We start from the raw sequence: 22806 nt of genomic DNA on the forward strand, positions 1-22806 counted from the left end.
ATCAAATTGGGAAGAATGGTCTAGATGATGAGTTTTGTAGAATATTTTCGTGACAGTTTGTAGTGGAAGTGACTAGGTATAAAGCTATCTTAGATCTAGTATTGTGTAATGAAGCAGGGTTAATTAGTAATGTCATAGTAGAAGATTCACTGGGAAATGGTGACCATAATATCATTCAATTGCTTGTTAAGTTTGAAAATGAAATATTCCAATTGCAAACAAAAATCTTAAACTTCAACAAAGCCAATTACATTAGTAAGAAGAGGGAACTGGCTAAGGTTAATTGGGTAAATAGATTAAAAGGTATGGAGGAAAATGAAAATTAGGAAACATTTAACGAATCAATTCAAATTGTTCAACAAAAATACATTCCATTGAAGAACAAAAACTCAGCAAGCAGGACCCATCCGTGGCTCACTCAGGAAGTTAAGGATAGTATTAGATTAAAAGAAGAGACTTACAATGTTGCAAAAAATGGATCAGGGGTGTTTTAGAAACCAGCAAAGGGCCACCAAAAAGTTGATAAAACGGGGAAAAATAGGTTATGACAGTAAACCAGCCAGGAATATAAAACAGATTGTAAGAGCTTTTATAAATATATAAAAAGGAAGAGAGTAGCTAAAGTAAATGTTGGTCCTTTAGAAGCAGAGACAGGAGAAATTATCATGGGGAACAAGGAAATGGCGGAGGCTTTAAACAAATATTTTGTGTCTGTTAAGTTCCATACCAGAAATAAACAATAACCTAGGGGCCAAAAAGAGTGAGGAAATTAGGAAAATTAATATCAGCAGAGATTAAGTATTAGAGAAACTTAAGGGACTAAAATCCAACAAATTCCCAGGAGCTGATGGCCTATATCCTAGGGTTCCAAAACAGATAGATGCAGTGATAGTGGACGTGCTTGCTATAATTTTCCAAAATTTCTTAGATTCAGGAACAGTCCCACTAGATTGAAAGTTGGCAAATGTTACACAGCTTTTCAAGAAAGGAGGAAGAGAAAACACCAGCTACAGACTAGTCGGCCTAACATCAGTTGTTGGGAAAATGCTGGGATCTATTATTAAAGAAGTCTTAACAATGCACTTAGAAACACATTGTATGATTAGAACAAGTCAACATGGGTTTACTAAAGGGAAATCCTGTTTGACAAATTTATTAGAGTTTTTTGAGGAAGTAACTAGTAAGGTAGATAAAGGGGAATCATTTGATGTAGTATACCTGGACTTCCAAAAGGCATTCGATAAGGTGCCACACAAAAGGTTAATAGGCAAAATAAGGACTCATGGAGTTGGGGGTAATATATCAGCATGGATAGAGGAGTGATTAATGAATAGAAAACAGAGAGAAGGCATAAACGGGGCTTTTTCAAATTGGCAGGCAGTAAATAGTGGAGTGTCGCAAGGATCAGTGCTTGGGCCTCAGCTATTTACAATCTATATTAATGACTTAGATGAAGAGACAGAGAGTAATGCATCCACGTTTACTGATGATACTAAACTAGGTGGAAAAGGTAAGCTATGGGGAGGACACAGAAAGGCTGCAATGAGATATAGGCAGGTTAGGCAAGCGGGCAACAAGATGGCAGATGGAGTATAACATATGGGAAAGTGAAGTTATTCACTTTGGTTCTAAGGATAAAAAAGCAGAATATTTTTTATAAGGTGAGAAATTTGTAAGTGTTGATATTCAAAGAGACTTGAGTACACTTGTACAAGGAAGGCAGCAAGTTAGCATGGAGATGCAGCAAGCAATTAGGATGGCAAAAGGCATGTTGACCTTTATTGCAAGGGGATTAGAGTACAAGAATAAAGAAGTTTGCTACAGTTGTACATGGTTTTGATGAGACCTCATTTGGGGTATTGTGTGCAGTTTTGGTTTCCGTATTTAAGAAAGAATATACTTGCATTGGGGGCGGTACAACGAAGGTTCACTAAATTGATCCCCATGATGAGGGGGCTGTCCTTTGATGAGAGGCTGAGTAAATTGGGCTTATATTGTCTGGAGTTTAGAAGAACGAGAGGCGATCTCATTGAAACTGACAAAATTCTGAAGCAGCTTGATAGCGTGGATGCTGAGATTATTTCCGTTGTTTGGTGAATCTAAAATGCAGGGCATAGTCTCAGGGTAAGAATACGATTGTATTGAATGGTGGAGTGAGATCGATGGACCTTGTGATCTACTCCTGCTCCTTTTACTTATGCTCTTATAGGAAGCTGCCAAGATATGGAAAATGTCCACATTTTCCAGGATCTTGCCATTGATCTTAATTGAAGTGGATAAGTGTTTTGCTGACGGAGCTGGTTAGAAGAGGATCTTAGTTTTCCAGGTGTTTAGCGAAAGACCCATTTTCTCATGTGCTTCGGAGTCATCGTCGACAATGACCTGGAGCTCAGTTTCTCAGTGAGAACACACAAGCTTCATCTGCATACCAAAGCTCTATGACTTGAGGTTGAAGTGGTTTTTGTTTCATTGAAGGTGGCAGGGGTTGAACAGTTTCCCATCTATTCTGTGGATTATCTCCATGCCTGTGGGTAAATCTGCTGGAGGTGAGGTGCAGTATTGCAATGAGGAAAATGGAGAAGAGGGTTGGTGTGATGACACAGCCTTATTTGACCCTAGTTTTCACTGAGATAAAGTTTGTGACGGTTCCATTGGTGAGGGTCACAGCATGCATGTCATGGGGGGGGGGGTGATAAATTTCTGAGGACTGCCAAATTTGAGGCAGATCCTCCATCACCCTTCGCTCAACAAAGCATAATGCTTTTGTGATATCTAAAAAGGCCATATAGTTGGTGCCAATCTTTGCACTTTTCTTGAATTTGCCGCACAGTAAAGATCATGTCTGTGATGCCTCTTAATGAGTGAAAACTGCACTGTGCCTCTGGAAGGATTGTCTCAGCTACTGGAAGGAGGCAGTAGAGGAGGATCCTTGCAATTATCTTCCTTGTGGCAGATAGCAGAGAGACTTCTCTGTAGTTACCACAATTGCACTTGTCTCCCTTCTTGAATATAGTCACGATCACAGTGTCCCTGGCATCCCCCATGTGTTCTTCTTCCCAGATGGGGGATGAGATTGCGCAGTCATGCCAGGAGTTTATCTCCACCACATTTCAGAATTTCAGCAGGGATTCCATATGCTCCAGGATATTCTTGTTTTTCAGCTGCTGAATGGCTTTTTCAACTTCGCTCTGGACCAGGATGGTGCCAAGATCAAGCCAGACAGGGTATTGAGGAATGGAGTGGAGGACATTCGAGTCAGAGACAGAGTCATTGTTGAGGAGTTCTTCAAAATCCGAGAGAGAATCTGTTAAGGACCTTCCTGTCCTTAATGAGTTCCCTTCCATGCTTGGCTCTCAGTGGGGCGGGCCCTTGAGTGCTTAGGCCCTGGATCCTCATGACAGCACTGAAGAAAACACGCATATCATTGATGTCCGCGAGTTATTGGATCTCCTGCGTTCTTTCTACTCACCATTTGTTCTTTATGCCACAAGTTTCATGCTGTACCACTGCCATCAGCAGGACTGCTGCTTTTCTCTTGAGCCAAGGTAGAATTTCCAGTTAATGAAAGCTCTGCGCTTATGCTCGATTAGGTCCTGTATCTCTTGGTCATTTTCATCAAACCAGGTATGATATTTCCTGGTAGAAAAAGACCAAGGACCTTTTCGCAGGTGCTTGTTATGGTGGACTTTAAGGTTGACCAGGCACTATGGGCATACGAGCTTCTGGTGGCCTGTGTTTGAGAGGTTGACAGTGTGACACTGATTGAGAAGGGCCATTTTGGTGGGATCTTTGAGATATTTGAGTTAATTTTCTTGCAACATTGATTCTGTTGCCATCACTGTTTGGGGGCCAGGTTTATGGAGATGGTAGATCAGATAAGGCAGTGATCAGTCCAGCAGTCATCAGTACCTATCATGGCGTGGGTAATGCAGTCCCTTGATGTTTACTATGGCTGCCCTCACTCCTTGGCATACTGAACGGATTATGCGATGGTTACCCATGCAACAGTCAAACCAACAAATGATCAGCAAAGATGCACAGCCGAGGATATTAGAGCTGCACAAATCCTTGGGGGTGAGGAGGAGAACAGCAGGAAATTCTACCTATTCACATTGCAATTCTGACACTGTAGAACAACACGTAATTATAACTTCATCTTTATCATGTCACATCAATCAGAGTGCCACCCACGCCAGAAAATATCACTGGCATGCAAATTAAATACACCAGCTGGAATTCAGTGTCTGTTAATAAGCAGTAATCTTAAATGGAGGTTAGGATAATGCAGCTCCACTGTCTCTTTGAACTCATGAGTGGAGGTCAATGCTACCAACATAGCTCATCAGCAAGAAAAGCTGAAGTGTCAACCATGGGTCAGTGGGTAGCATTCTCGCCTCTGAGCCAAAAGGTTGTGGGTTCAAGTCCCACCCCAGAGATTTGAGCCCATAATCCAGGCCGACAATCCCAGTGAAGTACTGAGGAAACTGAGGTGTCATATGTTTGCCCTCTCAGGTGGACGTAAAAAAAATCCCATTGCATATTTCATAAGAACAGCAGGGGAATTTTGCCGGGTGCCCTGGGCCAATATTTATTCCTCAATCAACATCACTAAAACAGATAATTTGGTCATTGTCCATTGCTGCTGTGGGATCTTTGTGTAAAATAAATTTCTTCTAGCATTACAACACTGATTGCATTTCAGAAGTGTTTCATTGGCTGCGAAGCACTTTGGGACATTCTGAGGTCATGAAAGGGACTATATAAATGCAAATTTTTCTTTTATATTTCATCAGTAAAATCCTAGAGAAAGCAGCAACCCTATTCAGCTAACCCTCACAATGGAAGTATTAATGCAATTTCTAACCCTCTACTCCACCCTCAGAGTCACAAATGTAACCTGTAAAGAGTTGTAACATTGCTTCATGGATTGCTCAGATCTGATTATGTAATGAAATATTCCAGATATAAACAATAGGAAAACAACCCACAATGGTTGTTATGGGGAGGGCTAACAAGGCAAGGGATTACACTATGAATGGTTTTCAGTACCTGGAAAGTACTGAAGATCAGAGGAACCTTGGTGTACATATCCATAGATCCCTGAAGGTAGCCAGGCAAGTAGATAAGGTGGTTAAGAAGGCATATGGGATACTTGCCATTATTAGCCGAGGCATAGAATACAAGAGCAGGGAGGTTATGCTGGAACTGTATAAAACGCTGGTTAAGCCACAACAGGAGTATTGTGTGCAGTTCTGGCCACCACATTATAGGAAGGATGTGATTGCACTGGAGAGGGTGCAGAGGAAGTTTACCAGGATACTGCCTGGGCTGGAGGGTCTGAGCTATGAGGAAAGATTGGATAGGCTGGGGTTGTCTTCCTTGGAGCAATGAAGGTTGAGGGGGGACCTGGTCGAGGTGTATAAAATTATGAAGGGCATAGATAGGGTAGATAGGAAGACACGTTTTCTATTAGTAGAGGGGTCAATAACCAGGGGCATAGATTTAAGGTAAGAGGTAGAAGGCTAAGAGGAGAGTTGAGGAGAATTTCTTTCACCCACAGGGTGGTGAAAGTCTGAAACTCACTGCCTGAAAGGGTGGTCGAATCACAAACTCTCATAACATTTATGAAGTATTTAGATATTCACTTGCGTTGCCAGGGCCTCCAGGGATATGAGCCAAGCACTGGAAAATGGGATTAGTGTAGTCTGTGTTGACTGGCGCAGACACGATGGGCCAAATGGCCTCCTTCTGTGTTGTAGACATCTATGAGTCTAACTACAGGGCTTGGAAACAGGAAACCAAAATGTTGGAATTGCTAATAATAACCATCATCGTCAAACATCAAGCACTGTTGAATTGTAATTCTTTATAACTGTCAGCTTGGATTCAAGCCACAACTGAAGCTATGCATGGTAAAAAAAATGCAAACCTCTCCATTTCGTTCAACAATGTTGTGTTAATCTACAGTCACCACAGCCTCAGGCAACAATGACACAGGATCACAGTACTCCACTATTGTGATCACAGTTAGCTGGCCCCCATGGCTACCTGCTGCAAGCAGCACATTGCACAATATTCCACTAACGTAGCTGGTCACCTAGTTCAGGGACAGAAAAGGGTGCACTAAATTATCTCTTGTGCATTCATTCTTGTATTTAGCAACAGAGATGGTAAAAATGAGCAGCTCCTCTTTACACTGGCACAAGGCACCCTAATGAACAGATGCAGTTACAGCTGAGATCCCCTGGGTTGGAGGTGTTTTATCGTGAGAGCTTTTGTAATATGCAGGAAGTCTCTGCCAACATTGACCAACACCACAGCCAAAATAAATCCAGATTGCCAGCACAATCAAGTGTCAGCTTCAAACCAAACTGAAGAGAGTTGTACAACAATCCAAATCATAGGCACTCCATCAATCTTGTAGCATCCCGAACACTGGCCCCTATTTTTCAAGGTAACTTCAGGGTCCTTTTTTTCATAAAATTGCATGAATTTGATTAAATATAGTCATGCAGGTTGTAAGAAGTCAATTCTAAATCCTAGGATTTGTTAGGAAGCATCATCTAGAAGAACAGAGGTTGAGATAATGAAACTATTATTTACAAGCAGGCTCTGCGATCTCCCACAAGGCAGAGGAAATGAGTCAGCATGTTCAGACTTAATTTCTTTTGACTTAGCAACAAGGAGAGAAAAATAAGGCAACTTATCACAGAATAATGCAGAAACACTTATCATATTTACCAGCTCTCATTTACAACTGCCTCTTACCTCCACACATATTCTGCCTTTAGTTGAAGAGATTACTAACTGTAATCAACATTTTTGGCATTTGATTAATCATATTCTCCAGAACATTTACATGTTCCTATTTTGGCGACATGGCATCACACACCTGATCCTGATCATACAAATAAACAGGAGATCTATTCATTATACCTATGCCACTATGTTAACAGGAACGGTCTCCAACAAATTGTTTTTAAGATTTTCTCCACTGCGATTCTGCTGACATCTTCCTTCCAAGAATGACCAAGATTCTGGTAGTATCCATAGTAGGAACCAGCATTGTATGTCCAAGAAAAACTTAAGGAGTTTAACATTCAGACTGCCAACATATCTAGCCAAGCATTTCTACCAGCCAACAATGGCAGCAAGATTAACAGGAAGACATTCACACATACACGCATATCTCTACAGCCACTGGCTTTAATACTGTAAAAAGCAGTAAGTTAAATTCTATAGGCACCTGTTCTGTATCCCCTCTCCTGCAATAGCAATATGGAGGGAGCTTCTTGTAAATATTCGCATCCAGGCCTTGAGACCAGATGAAGGGTTAACACAGATTGATGAGGTTCAAGGGAAATGGACCAGTTATATGGATAATGTGAGGAATTATTTATGAAGCTTGTTTGGAGAAAGAAATGCATTCTTGCGGTTAGAGTAATAATTAGAGAAATTGAACAAAGAGATGAGGCGAGAGGTGGTGAGCAAGAGGGGCGGGCGAGATATTGAGAGAATGGTGAATTAAAAAGGATAGAGAAAAAAGGAAAGGGGAGAATAAAGGAGAAGGGGGAGAGAGGAAGAGAGAAAATTGTTCCTTAAAGGACCGGTAAATCAATTAGCCAAGCAGCATTGCTTCCTGACTCATGGAATAGCCTAGAATTGTCATTTTCTATCCTGTTATGATGCACAATTTGTGCTCTGCCGCAATGATTTATACCAGTGATCGATCCACTGTCCGTGTGCCTACAGCTTTAACGCAAGGGCCAAAGAGCATCACGTACTGTTCAGTAGAGTTGAAGTAATGAGAATACCCTGGTGTCTATCAAGCCATTTCTTTAATCCACTTGTTTCTTGCAAGCAAATGCTATTTAATATAAAACTATTGCAAAAATGAATCTGGGTTTTCAGCAAATGTTATTTTTTTAATTAAATAAAAGGGCAACGTGTGCAGTTATTGGCATGTAGCACAGAACATATTCACTGGATGGGAATGGATTAAGATGCTGTGCGTTTGCTAGGTTGCTTCCTCCTCACAGTAATGAATGTGCAGGCTATTACTGATTGAACAGATGCATTGCCACTAGGCTGTTCATCCCAAGCACTATTCTGTTCTGCCTGACTAATTCCTGCTACAATACTCAGGAAATCAATAGTGGGATATGATGCAACACAAACTTAATGCACAAAAGATCAAATGACAAACTGATTTGATCAAAACCAGCCTTCAGTTACAGGATTATTAACTGTGTTACTGTTTATCAGTATGCATCATGATAAATGAGATTTGATCCAGTTCCACACTGCGTCCAGGAAGCAAACAGAACCAACTAAAAGTTGTTGGATAATTTTGCCTGTTAGTGTCCTATAGAGTTAATAAACAGAGAAGTGGGACACATACTAATGTCAGGTAGATGCTTTGAGCATATTTCTTGCAACAACTGTAAGAGCAAGTAATGCAGATGACTGATGGCGACAATAGGCGGCTACAAGTACCTCTAACTATAACCCCCATATTTCTGCTAAACTGGCCCTCTAAGAATACTGAAGGGGAAAAACCCCTCTGACAGTGCATCACCAGTCCGACTGAAGAATTGTAGGAACCCATTGAGGCAATTATCTGTGTGAAGGCAACTGTAAAATAAATTTTGGGTTATATCATCTTGAAAACCATGGTCTTAGCTGCAAAGCAATTCGCCCTTTGCCATTCTCCCCCCTTCTCCCCGTAACCCTGTACATTTTTTCCTTTTCAGATAGAAACATAGAAAATAGGAGGAGTAGGTCATTCAGCCCTCTGAGCCTGCTCCATCATTCAATGTGATCATAGCTGATCCTCTATCTCAACTCCATACTCCCGCACTCTCCCCATGCTCCTTGACGTCTTTAGAGTCCAGAAATCTATCTATTTCCTTCTTAAATTTATTCAGTGACTTGGCATCCACTGCCTTCTGTGGTAGAGAATTCCATAGATTTGCCACCCTCTAAGTGAAGAAGTTTCTCCTCATCTCAGTCCTAAATGGTCTACTCCGTACTTCCTTCTGAATGCTTTGATTGAATCTGCCTCCACCACACTTTCAGGCAATGCATTCCAGACCTTAACCACTGGAATGGTCACTTTTCATTTTTTTTCAAACAACGTTTTTTTTTAAACAAAGATCCAGCTGTCTCCTCTTGATCCCTCTTTCACAAAGACAGCAACTGATGCTAAGGTGCATCTTTAAATGGTACCAACTATCCTCTATCACCCCGCCCAAAGGTTCAGGCACATGTGAACCCTAGATGTTAAATGTCAGTAAGCAATTCAACTTCACATGACATCATAGCTGGGGCCAGTCAACCAATGTCCCAATAAGTAATCAAGTTCCAGCAGCATCACTGGTTAGGAGTGGAAATCCCAGCCAAAAATCATAGAATCACAGAAACAGACAATTTGGCCCAACCATCTATGCTAGTGTTTATGCTCCACTTGAGGTTCTACCCATCTAAATCTAGTACTGCAACCACCTATTTCCTTCCCCCGCATGTGCTTGTCTAGTTTCCCGTTAAATGCATTTATATTATTCGCTTCAACCACTTTCTGTAGTAGCAAGTTTCACATTCTCACCACTCTGGGTAAAGAAGTTTCCATTTCCCTATTGGATTTCTTGGTGACCATTTTATATGGGTGGTCCCTCATTATGCTCTTCCCGGCAAGAGGAAACATATCCACTCTATCAAAATCTTTCATAATTTTAAAGACCTTTATTAGGTCACCCCTCAGCCTTTTTTTCAAGAGAAAAGAGGCCCAGCCTGTCAATCTTTTTGCAATATATGTATAAATGTATACCCATACATTTCTGGTTTCATCACTGTAAATCTTCTCTGAACCATCTCCATTGACTCTATATCCTTTTTATAATATGGCAACCAGAACTGCACGCAGTACTCTTAAATATGGTTTAACCAAGGTTCAATACAGATTAGAGGAGAATTATACTGTCACCCACTGCTATCCAGTTGAAAATGCTAGAAAATACTCAGCAGATCTGACAGCATCAATGGAGAGAAAAATAGAGTTAATGCTGTAGTTTTCATCAAAATTGCACCTGGGATCCCATTACCTGCCTGACTCGCAGTCAAATTCTCTTGTTACAAACATACGAAATAGGAGAAGTAGGTCATTCGGCCCCTTAAGTCTGCTCTGCCATTCAATTAGATCATGGATGATCTGTTTGTGTTTCAAGTTCTACATTTCCATCTACCCCCAATAACCTTTGATTGCCTTGCCGAACAAGAATCTCTCTACCTCTGCCTTAAAAATATTCAGTGACCACACTTCCACAGCCTTCTGAGGCAGAGAGTGCCAAAGTCGCACAAGCCTCAAAAAATTTCTCCTCATCTCTGTATTATAAGGGTGACACCTAACTTTAAAACAGTGCCCCCTAGTTCTGGACTCACCCACAAGAGGAAACATCCTTTCCATGTCCACCTTGTCAAGACCATTCAGGATCTTATATACTTCAATCAAGTCACCCCTCATTCTTCTAAACTCCAGCGGAAACAAGCCCAGCCGATCTAACCTATCCCCATAAGACAACCCACTCATTCCAGTTATCAATATAATAAACCTCCTCTGAATTGCCTCAAATGCATTTGCATCCTTCCTTAAATAAGGAGACCAAAACTGCACAAAGCATTTGAGATGTGGGCTCACCAATGCCCTGTATAACTGAAGCATAACATCTTTTATGTTCAATTCCTCTCAAAATAAAGGATAGCATTCCATTAGCCTTCTTGGTTACATGCTGCATCTGCATACTAACGTTTTGTGACTCATGCACGAAAATACCTGGATCCCTCTGCACCTCTAAATTCTGTAGTTGTTCTCCTTTTAATACTCTGCTTTTTTTATTCTTCCTGCCAAAGTGAACAAGCTCACATTTTCCCACATTATACTCCATTTGCCAGATTTTTGTCCACTCACTCAACTTTTTATTGCCCATCCCTAATTGCCCTTGTTCAAAGGGCATTTTAAGAGTCAACCACATTGCTGTGGGTCTGGAGTCACACGTAGGCCAGACCAGGTAAGGAGCAGATTTCCTTCCCTAAAAGGACACCAGTGAACTAGATGCGTTTTTACAACAATCAACAATGGTTTCATGGTCATCATCAGACTTTTAGTTCCAGACTTTTGTTGAATTCAAATTTCACCATCTACTGTGGTGGGATTTGAGCCCAGGTCCCCAGAGTATTACCCTAGGTTTCTAGAATACCAGTCCAATGATAATACCACTATGCCACTGCCCCACCCTCCAATTTATCTATATTCATCTGCAAACTCCTTATGTCCTGTTCACAACATACTTCCCTACCTATCTTTGTATCGTCTGCAAATTTAGCTAACATGCCTTCGCTCCCCTCATCTAAAACATTGATATGAATTGTAAAAAGTTGAGGCCCCAGCACAGACCCCTGTGGGACCCCACAAGTCACATGCTGCCGATCAGAGAAAGACTCATTTATGTTTTCTGTTTTCTCTATCCACGCTATTATGTTACCCCGACACCATGGGCTTTTATTTTCCGTAATAATATTTACTGTGGCATCTTATCAAATGCCTTCTGGAAATTCAAGTACAGTACCTCTACAGGCTCTCCTTTATCCGCAACACGTTACTCCTTCAGAGAGCTCTAGTAAATTGGTTAAACATGATTTCTCTTTCACAAAACCATGCTGACTCTTTCCAATTACTTTGTGTTTTTCTACGTGTCTAGCTTCAACCTCTTTAATGATCGATTCTAACACCTACCCTACGACAGACATCAGGCTAACTGGCCTATAGTTTCCTGTTTCCTACCTACCTCCCTGCTTGAATAGAGGTGTTATATTTGCTACTTTCCAGTCTGATGGAACCTTTCCAGAATCTAGGGGATTTTGGAAAATTAACACCAACGCATTTACTACCTCATTAGCCACCTCTTTTAAGACCCTAGGATGAAGTCCAGAGACTTGTCAGCCCACAGCTCCATCAGTTTGTTCAGTACCGCTTCCCTAGTGATTGTAATTTCACCATGCTCCTCTCTTCCTTCCACCTCCTAATTTCTAGCTATTACTGGAATGTTTCTGTATCCTCTATAGTGAAGGAAGGAGCAAAATATTTGATCATTTCATATGCCATTTCCTTATAATCTACTACTAACTCCCCATTCTCACTCCCTAGAGGATCAACACAAGTTTTTCTTACTCTTTTCCTGTTTAAATACCTGTAGAAACTCTTGCTATCCATTTTTACATTTCTAGCTAGCTTCCTCTCATACTCTAATTTCTTTCTCCTAATTAACCTTTTAGTCTTTCTCTGCTGTTCTTTATATTCTGATCAATTATCTGACCTGCCACTCGTCTTTGCACAGTTATATGCTTCTTCCTTAAGTATGCTTTCCGCAGCTTTTTTAGTTAACAACGGATGGTGGGTCCTCCCTTTAGAATTTTTCTTTATAGTTGGAATATACTTATTCTGAGTATTCTGAAGTATCCCCTTTTATGTCTGCCCCAGCTTCTCTATTGATCTATCCCATAGCCTAGTATCTCAGTTCACTTCAGCTAGCTTAGCTTTCATGCCCACATAGTTGCCCTTATTTAGGTTTAAAACACTAGTCTTAGATCCACTCTTCTCCCTCTCATACTGGATGTAAAATTCAATAACATTGCGGTCACTGCTACCTAGGAGTATCTTTATCCTGAGGTCATTAATTAATCCTGTCACATTACACAATAATCCTGTCACATTACACAATACCAAGTCTAATATAGCTGTTCTCTGGTTGGTTCCAGAATATGCTGCTCTAATAAACCATCTTGAAAACATTCTATGCACTCCTCATCCAGGTTAATACTGCCAATCTGATTTTTCCAGTTTATTTGTAGATTAAAGTTACCGATGATCATTCCCGTCCCTTTATCACAAGTACCCAATATTTCTTCTTGTATACTTTGTCCTACCTTGTGGTTGCTGTTAGGAGGCCTGTAGGCCACTCCCACTAGTGATTTCTTTCCTCGACTATTCCTCATCTCTACCCAAAATGATTCTACATCCTGATCTCCTGAACCAAGGTCATCTCTAACTATTGCACCAATGCCATCCTTGATTAACAATCCTACCCCTCCACTTTTACCTAGCTTCCTATTCTTCTTGAATGTCATATACCCCTCAATATTCAGGATCCAATCCTCATTATCCTGCAGCCACGTCTCCGTAATGGCTATCAGATCATATTTATTCACTTCAATGTGTGCTTTCAATTTGTTTACTTTGTTATGAATGCTACGCACATTCAGATACAGAGCCTTTAGTTTTGTCTTTTTGTTATCTGTGTGACATCTAGTCTTGATCCTTGATGCATTCATAGGCTTTTTCTCTCAGTCCTTTCTTGCCATTCTCCGACCCTCATCTCCCATATTATTATTCGCTGCTCTTATCTTGTCTCTACTCTTTGATATACCACATCTTTCCACATTTGATCGCTTGCCCCCACTATTTAGTTTAAAACCCTCTCTGCTTCCCTAGTTATGCAGTTTGCAATAACACTGGTCCCAGCACGGCTCAGGTGTAGACTGTCCCAATTGTACAGCCCCCACTTTCCCCAGTACTGGTGCCAATGTCCCACAAATCAGAACCCACTTCTCCCACATCAGTCTTTTGAGCCACGTGTTCACCTCTCTAATTTTATGTACCCTATGCCAATTTGCAGGCAGTTCAGGTAAGATTCTGCTTTTAAATTTAGTACCTAGCTCCTCATACTCTCTACGCAGAACCTCTTTCTTATGTCGTTGGTACCTACATGGACCATGACAACCAGGTCCTCCCCCTCCCACTGCAAGTTCTTCTCCAGCTCTGAGTAGACGTCCTAAACCGTGGCAACGGGCGGGCAACACAGCTATCTGGGATCTCACTCTTCACTGCAGAGAACAGTGTCAATCCCCCTCACTATACTGTCCCCCACTACCACTACATTCCCTTTTGCTCCCCACATTTGAATGGCTTCCTGTACCACAGTGCCATGGTCAGTTTGCTCATCCACCGCTCTCATTCAAACAAGCTGAGAACCTCAAACCTATTGGACAATTGCAGAGGCTTACATTCTTGCCCTCTGGGTCCCCTAACTTGCCTCACTCGCAGTCATACCCTCCCTGTCCCTGACCACTGACCAAATCAGAAGACCCAATCCTAAGTGCTATGACTGCCTCCTGGTATAAAGCATCCAGGTAACTTGCCCCTTCCCTATGTGTCACAGAGTCTGCAGCTCAGCCCCAGCTCAATGACTCTGAGCCAAAGTTCCTCAAGCCGCAAACACTGCAGACATGTTTGCCCTGGATCACAATGTTATCCAGGAGCACCCACTTGCTGCAGCCTTGACACATCACCGGTGCTGCCATCCTTAATGTGTTTTAAACAATTACTTAAACTACGTTATTCACTTATTTATGTTACTTTTTTTATATAGTTTTTTAATTTTACCACCAATTTGTATACTATTTTAAACCTTAGGAATAGAATAGGCCTTAGCCACTCACCACTAACTGTTCTGAACTAACTGTTCCTCAACACTAACCAGATCTGTACCACTTCCTAACCTAAGGAGCATGACTGCCCCTGGATTCAAGTGTCTACATGACTCTCCACCTCCCTGTCTGCACTTCAGACTCCAGCTCAACAACTCTGAGCTGAAGTTTGAGATGCAGATACTTACTTCAGATATGGTTGGCTGGGATTGCAGTGCTCTCCTCAAACTCCCACACTGCCTGCACTGACACCCCTATGTGGCTATGTTTTATTTATTTAATTAATGAGTCTATGGGTTTAGTCAGCTTACAGTTTTTAAACTAATTCCGTGATCAAGTTTAAGCTATAGATAGATTTGCCTAAATATTTATCTGCAACACAAACTACTACAAGGGTTGGTGGAAAGAAGCAGCACCTCCTTCACCTTTTGCATCAAATTCCCAATTTTTACCACTCTGTTTACTATGCACTCCGGGTCAGTCAATTCATGGTTGCACCCATCCCTCCACTCACTCAATTTCACACTGAGAAGGTAGTGCTTGGTGCATGTGTTTATTCGAACATAAGCATGATCAACCATGCATCACAAAACTGCACAACTGACAATCCGCTCAATTCATTCCCCCAATATACTACAGATAAAAGCACAACACTGGACAATCTGTAGACATAGCAATAGGTCTGGTTTAAAGAAAAATATCACCATCATGCGCCACCGCTGCCCATCATACAGATGACCACCATATAAGTGTACAAAATTATGAGGGGAATAGATAGAGTGGACAGGATAAAATTGTTTCCCTTGATGGAGAATTCTAGAACCAGGGGACATAGATTCAAAATAAGTGGCAGAAGGTGTAGGGGGGACACGAGGAAGAACTTTTTTACGCAGAGGGTAGTGAGTGTCTGAAATTCGCTGCCCAAGTTGGTGGTAGAGGCAGAAATTCTAAGCTCTTTTAAAATGTACCTGGATCTGTACCTTAAGTGCTGTAAGCTGCAGGGCTATGGGCCAGGTGCAGGAAGGTGGGATTAGAAAGGGCACCTGGGTGTCCTCAGGCTGGCGTGGACAAGATGGGCCGAATGGCCTCCTTCTGTGCTGTAACTTTTCTATGGTTCTGTCAATACTGGAGAAAAGTTTAATTGTGATTAAACTGCTATGAACAGAATTAATACTGCCACAACTTTCTAATTTCAATCATAAGGCTCAATATCATACTCATACCGAATTTACAACAGACCAAATAAGGAAGAACGCCTCGGACATAGGATTAATCTGTCAATAACCACATCAAAAGAACACAGGAAACAATACTAGAAACAACATATATGATGTAGGCAAAATAAATGATGTTAAGAACACAAGAGACTTCAATCTAGACTCATGATGCTGAGCAAATATCCACAATCAGAAGAAGATATATAAACTCAAAGAATCACCACATCAATTGCCGCTTCAGACTAACAAGCAAGAACTATAATTTCACACTCAAAAAATCTTTGACATCATTGCGCAAAACAAAGACCGTTTCCTAGAGAGGTTGCTTTTTCTGTCCTGGCCAATATTTAAACATTTGCATCTACAGCACAGGCCTGTAGGAAGCCATGGATGCTGCATAGTATGGATTAGCTGTCACCAGGGAGACAAAGAGCATTGTAAGTCAGAGTCTAACTGGTTCTCACCTGCACGTTTCTTTTCACCTTTGATATTTGATTCAGGAAAGCAAAAGGGTTTCTAACATTTGAAAACACAGAAGGCAATTTGTTTTCCTGAGTACTATGTCAGTAAAATAGTCCACACACTCCTTGAAATCTTAGGTTAGATATTAGCGCCTGAGCTCATCCTGCATTTATATGACAATCCTTTATTCCTCGCTTTACAAAAGGCATCAGCCCAGTTAAAATTTATAAAATTCAAACTAATATTTGCGCAGTTTCAAGACTGTGATTAATAGCCCACAACAGAGTATGACCAGAAAACACACTCGTGATCAGCAGGCTGCAGTCAGCAAAGATAATGATCCTGTCAAGTTTCTCAATGCCTCAGTTGGTAAAGGCATTACCCAGTATGTCTCTGAGCCATAAGGATGAGGAATGCCAACACAATCAGTGATGAAAGCAGAATCTATAAAAGCCTTTATAAATATTTGAGAAAGGCTTAAACAAGTATGAGGAAAGGGTAGCGGAGTGGGAATAAGGGAAGAGTCAGCACAGACACAATGGCCAGGTGGTCCCTTTCTGTGCTGTAAGATTCTGGGATTCTATGTCTTTAGTTTGATGTTCAATCTGAGCCAAATACATGACAGAAACAGGGAACAATTTCTTGCTAACATTTTTATGTTTGTGTATAAATTTTCATTTAAACTGTATGGAAGCCAGAGGCCTAGGATATTTAAAAGCAAAATGGAAACCAGGCTTCTTTGTAAAAATTAAAAGAACAAATGGATTCTTGATAGTTGCTTTGTAGAAGAGATTTCTGTTTGCTATCCATGTGTATGAGCAGTGATGTCATTGTTCAGACCCTGTGTGGAAGAGGTGCTAAGTTCAAAAGTTGAGTTTAAATGGTTGGGCGGTGATTTATAGTAGCGGTCTTTAAAACAATTCAATGCAGGATCTAAAAATACTCAACTTAGCTTCAAGTGAGTTTCTTAAATTTACACACAAGGCAGAAAAGGCTGGAAATCTTGCCATGCTCCCACTGGTAGAGTAGGTGACCATTCATAGTAGTCTTGCAATTTTCAGCAGGAGATTTTTATATATTTTTTTTCAGGGTGATCAGAAACATCTGAGAAAAATGTTTAACCATTTGAATAGAATAAAGTTGCTCCATACTTTTCAACACATTTTACAGCAGGACATCAGTTCCCATTCATGTATGATTTCAATGTTTCATTAATCATTTGGTACAATATTTAAACACTTACCTTCCTGTGCAAAAGGCACCAGTCCTACCTACAAGGGCAACAGATCGTTCTTTAGAATTGAAGTGGACCGTCCCCGCTTCTGCATACCTGGAAGTTTTCAAAAAATTCATTATTTTACTTTCAATTCCACAGTTTTCCTTCCTCTCTTTATCCCCTATCCAGACTGTACACATTTATTAGCAGGAAAGGAAAGTTCAAGAGGAAATGCCCTTTCAAAGCATGCTCTCTACAAAATATTGTTCAAACTTAAGTCAATTTGACTGCACTGGTTCACTAAATTCAGGAAAGGACAGGTAAAGTGTGTGGGTCAGTTCATTGTGTTAGAACTTGAAATAAAATTCTTGACAAAGGAATTAACCTGTACAAAGTGCTCAGTTCTTAAGTTTAAGATAAATTTCATAATTGAGGTTCAAGTTTTGATCTTTCCCTTCCAATCATCCACTTTGCTCTCAATTTTTCAAGGCTTGATACAAGCACAGCCATTATCACTTGACTGCAAAATTCAAATTGGCTGTTGTTTCTCATTCAATCAGAATCAACAGCCCTTGGCAAAAGGGAGTATTTTAAAAAATAACTTCAAGTATCAGAACTGCTGCAGTTAAACTGCCCCCAGCATATGGAGTGTTAGACCTACACTTAACACACAATCTATATTTAATGGTGTAGTTTAGGTATGTGTTAGGGAAGATTCAACATGGTACATTTCAGAAGGGAAAGCTAAAGCAATAAGAAGATTGTGGATTGCTAAAATAATGCCAATAGACAAAGATTACAAAATCTGCTCTCTGGGCACAAACTGCAATTCAATTTCCTAGAGACTAAGTGGTGTACCAGTGTGTTGTGTCTGTGGTAGGATGCAGCTTCTACCCATTTTGTCCCTTCCAATTGTCCTTTTTCTGAAAGTCCCGGTTCTTGTTGGGTTTGGCTTCTATGCTTAGAGTAGCCCTTCATTCTCTCATCCAAATCAGAATATTCAACCAAAGGATGGCATCACTGATTCAAGCATAAGCTACATATAACCATCAGAAGCAGTAACCATGGTTGGTTTTTCCCCACCTGCCCCAGCTTGGGATTCTGAGCTAACTGCATCGCCTCCACTGCCATCCCAGCAGCTATCGGTTAATGGTACAAACCAAGGATAAAACAGGTTTGTGCAGTTCAGTACCTCATGGTGCATTGTACTAAGCCCTAAAATATGGCAGGGAAGGAGGAGGAGGAATGTGGCAGTAAACGTTAAGTCTATGTGTTTATTGCAGACAGGGTGGTGCAGCTTCAAGGAGGTGGTGGGGGGAGTGGGGGAGGGAGAAGGAATAGAGATGGCGAGGGTTAGAGATCAATTAATAATAGTTTGGGATGCCAGTTGGTCAAGGAAACACAAGCAAGAGACAGAAAGAAGATACCTTAAAAAGAGTCATCATTCAAAATCACCACTCATTTCCTTTCCCTTTTTGGTCTTGTCTACATTTTGGATTCTTTCATACTGGAGAGTTTAGAACTTACATCACCATAAACCAAACTAAATCCTGACCTCCAGCTCAGTGCAAAGTCTTAACTCTGGCTTGTTCCCCGACCAGAAGACAACTCTGCTTGCTTAGCTAGTTTCTGCATAATGTTAAATTGGTTGCCATTTCAAATCTGTTCTTATTAAGAGCCTGACTGCATGTGAGTGTGGGAAAAAAAGGATACAGGGGAAAGTGGAAGGAGGAGGAGACGGAAAACAAAGACTTTCACATAACAGAACAACAATGCTGCCTCTAAACAGCAACAGTATACTCGCAAAAGCCTATTCAATATGACATTTCCAATTTTTACACCATTCCTGCAACCTCAAGTCATGTTTCCCTATTCGTCCCACATTGTGAGCCGTTTTGAGTCAATGGCCCACACCCAGCTATCCTTGGGTCTTTTCATGAAACACCTTGCAGGCAACAGACAAAAGAGAATTTGAGCCTATCAGCCTGCACTAACTTTAAACTTAGACCTTGGAGAAGAAAGGACAGATTTATGCTACCTATTAACCTCTGCTCTCAAACTGAATAAAAGTCAACATCCACATCTCAGACCCTGGATTTCCTTACATTGGCAATAAACTGGGCAGGCAGCAGAACATAATTTGATAGTTAGTTAGCAGTACTAGAGCATGCAGTGGATTCAGAATCTATCAGCTCTTCCTGGCCAAGTCATCATCAAGGGCCTTCATTCAATAGGACCAGAACAACTTAAGTACACCACTTCCTCAGAACAGAGAAAGAATTGGATGGAGCAAGAGACAATAGAATCAGAGAAAGGTACAGTTCTACCTGACAGATAATTGATCCAGTTGGGAATTGAAGTACAGCAACACATTAAACAATTTATGCCTTTTGTAAGATTTTGCACCCTCTATACACAAGCCTTTGGAACCACACAAAGCAGGTCACACTGAGGAGATTTTGCACAGTTCCTTCCGATGGTCAGGGATCATCATCAAAGCTCATGTGGGCCTGCAGCAGCAACAGCAATTTGGCATTTATATAGCACCTTTACATTGAAATAGCACCTTTAATGTAGTAAAACTTCCCATGGTGCTTCAGTGGAATGTTATCATACAAAATCTGACATTGAGCCAAAAAAGGAGATAATAGGGCAGATGACCAAAACCTTAGCAAAAAGGTAGGTTTAAGGAGCACCTTAAATGAGAATAGAGAGGTCAATAGGCGGAGGGGTTTATGGAGGGAATTCCAGAGCTTAGGGCCTTTGACGACTGAAGGCACAGCCACAAATGGAGGGTGATTAAAATTAGGGATGTGCAAAAGGCCAGAATTGGAGGGGCACAGAGATCAGGAGGTTGCAGAGACTTCCACTTCCTTGTACTGAGTAGACTCAGATAGCAACACCAACTCAGACAGCAACACCAACAATGGAAATGTGTTCTGGTGACAAAAATCAATCACAATACAGAAGCTGTAAAAATTATTCATTGTGCAAAAAGAATAAATTAACTTGCAGTGAAGAGCAAGGAAAAAAATGACAATAATTTAAAGAAGGGGTTTACACAATACAAAATGCAAACAGGCAGCCTGATGAGTTATGCATCTCAGTTGGATCTCAAGACAAAATTACAGCTTTGTATTTAAATAGGTACAGTGACAGTATCATAGCAATTTTTTCCATTGCATTGCTGGGTAGAGGGGAGGCATCTGGTAGTGATATGCTCTGTAGAAATGTCATTGACTGTATGATTCTGCAGATGCATTGTAATAGCCAGGCGATCTCTTCCATGTTTTGCTGAAGCAAAGTTGCAAGGGATTTAATCTCCTTGTACATACTATAAGGAGACCAACTGGAAGCCGGGAGGGCATTATAACACACATTGTTGAGAAGCACTGAGGGGAGACAGTGATGAGAAATGTTCAGATGAAGAAGCTAAGCTCAAGTTTTTTATAGGACACAAGTAGTGCAAATCTTGAGCACCTTCCCCCAAAAAGGCATTGAGGCCGAAGTTCTTCAAGTGGAGGCAGCTCTTGCTGCTGGAGGAGGGTGCCTCTGTGAGGCAAAGGGTACAGAACTAGGGGAGGGAGGGGGTGGTGCATTGAAGTTTGCTTGCTAGCTCTTAACTCTTTTTCTCTTTCTCCCCAGGTGCTGCTAGACCTGCTGAGTATTTTCAGCATTTCTGTTTTTGTTTCAAATTTCCAGCATCTACAGCATTTTACTTTTGTATAGTAATATGGTCCTGTTTAACATGCAAATAAATACAACATGGACCAAATCTTGCGATATAGGGAGAGGGTTCTAACTTAGGGCACTATACAAGGCACTAGTTAGACCACACCTAGAATACTGGGAACAATTTTGGTCCCCTTATCTACGGAAAAATGTACTGGCATTGGAGACAGTCCACAGAAGGTTCACTAAGTTGATCCCGGGTATGGAGGGATTTTCTTATGAGGAGAGGTTGAGTAGGTTGGGCCTGTACTCATTGGAATTTAAAAGAATGAGAGGAGACCTTATTAAAACATATCAGATTCTTAGGGGGCTTGTCAGGATAGATGCTGAGGTTGTTTCCCCTTGTGGAAGAGTCTAGGACCAGAGGGCATAATCTCAGAGTAAGGGGTCACCCATTTAATACAGAAATGAGGAGGAATTTCTTCTCAGATGGTAGTGAATCTGTGGAATTCTTTACCACAGAGGGCTGTAAAGGCTGGGTCGTTAAGTATATTCAAGGCTGAGATAGACAGATTTTTAATCAGTAAGTGAATCAAGGGAGAAAAGGCAGGAAAGTGGAGTTAGATTATCAGGCCAGCTATAATCTCATTGAATGGCAGAGCAGACTCGATGGGCCGAATGCCCTACTTCTGCTCCTATGTCTTATGGTCTTAACTTATGTTGCTGATGCGCATCTGGACCCTGAGGAAGTCCCGACGTGCACACATCCACAGTACTTAAACTTCCCATTTTTAAAATTCTTTCATGGGATGTGGGCGTTACTGGCTGGGCCAGCATTTATTGCCCTCGAGGTGGTGGTGGTAAGCAGCCTTCTTGAACCGCTGTGTAGGTACACCCACAGTGCTGTTAGGAAGGGACTTCCAGGATTTTGACCCAGCAACTGTGAATGAACGACAATATATTTCCAAGTCAGGGTGGTGAGTGGTTTGGAGGAGGGCAATCAGGTGGTGTTCCCGTGAGTCTGCTGCCTTTGTCCTTCTAGGTGGTAGTGGTCATGGGTTTGGAAGGTGCGGTCTAAGGAGTTCCTGCAGTGCATCTTGTAGATGGTACACATTGCTGCTACTGTGCATCAGTGGTGGAGCTAGTGAATGTTTGCGGGGTGCCAATCAAGTGGATTGCTTTGTCCTGGATGGTGTCAAGCTTCTTGAGTGTTGTGGGAGCTGCACTCATCCAGGCATGTGGGGAGTATTCCATCACACTCCTGACTTGTGCCTTATAGATGGTGGACAGGCTTTGGAGAGTCAGGAGGTGAGCTACTCGCCACAGGATTCCGAGCCTCTGACCTGTAGCCACACTATTTATATGGCTAGTCCAGTTCATTTCTGGTAAATGGTAACCGCCAGAATGTTGATGGTGGGGGATTCAGTGATGGTAATGCCATTGAGTGTCAAGCGGTGGTGGTTAGATTCTCTCTTGTTGGAGATGGTCATTGCCTGGTACTTGTGTAGCGCGGATGCTACTAGCCAGTCAGCCCAAGCCTGGATATTATCCAGAACTTGCTGCATTTCCCGGCAACGTTCGGTCCCCAACTCCTGGCAATGTTCGGACCTCAACTCCCGGCAGAGTTAACCACCCCTCCCCTGGATCGAGCTCACCCCCTTCCCCTGTCCAGGACAGTATTCAATCATTACCACACTCCCT

The 22806-nt window shown here is 41.5% G+C and overlaps 1 protein-coding gene across 4 annotated transcripts in view; it reads right to left on the minus strand.

Moving 5' to 3' along the window:
- capn15 (calpain 15) overlaps positions 1 to 22806 on the minus strand; it is a 288702-nt gene that overhangs the window by 197010 nt on the left and 68886 nt on the right. For 3 of the 4 annotated variants that reach the window (XM_078558791.1, XM_078558790.1, XM_078558789.1), the window contains exon 2: positions 17461 to 17547. The exons of the other annotated variant lie outside the window; for it this stretch is intronic. The gene's annotated coding sequence lies outside the window, so the exon portion shown is untranslated. The remainder of the gene's footprint in view (positions 1 to 17460; positions 17548 to 22806) is intronic. 4 annotated transcript variants of the gene reach the window in all.

Source organism: Cetorhinus maximus, chromosome 15 (assembly GCF_964194155.1).
Source record: "Cetorhinus maximus chromosome 15, sCetMax3.hap1.1, whole genome shotgun sequence".
NCBI lineage: Eukaryota > Metazoa > Chordata > Chondrichthyes > Lamniformes > Cetorhinidae > Cetorhinus > Cetorhinus maximus.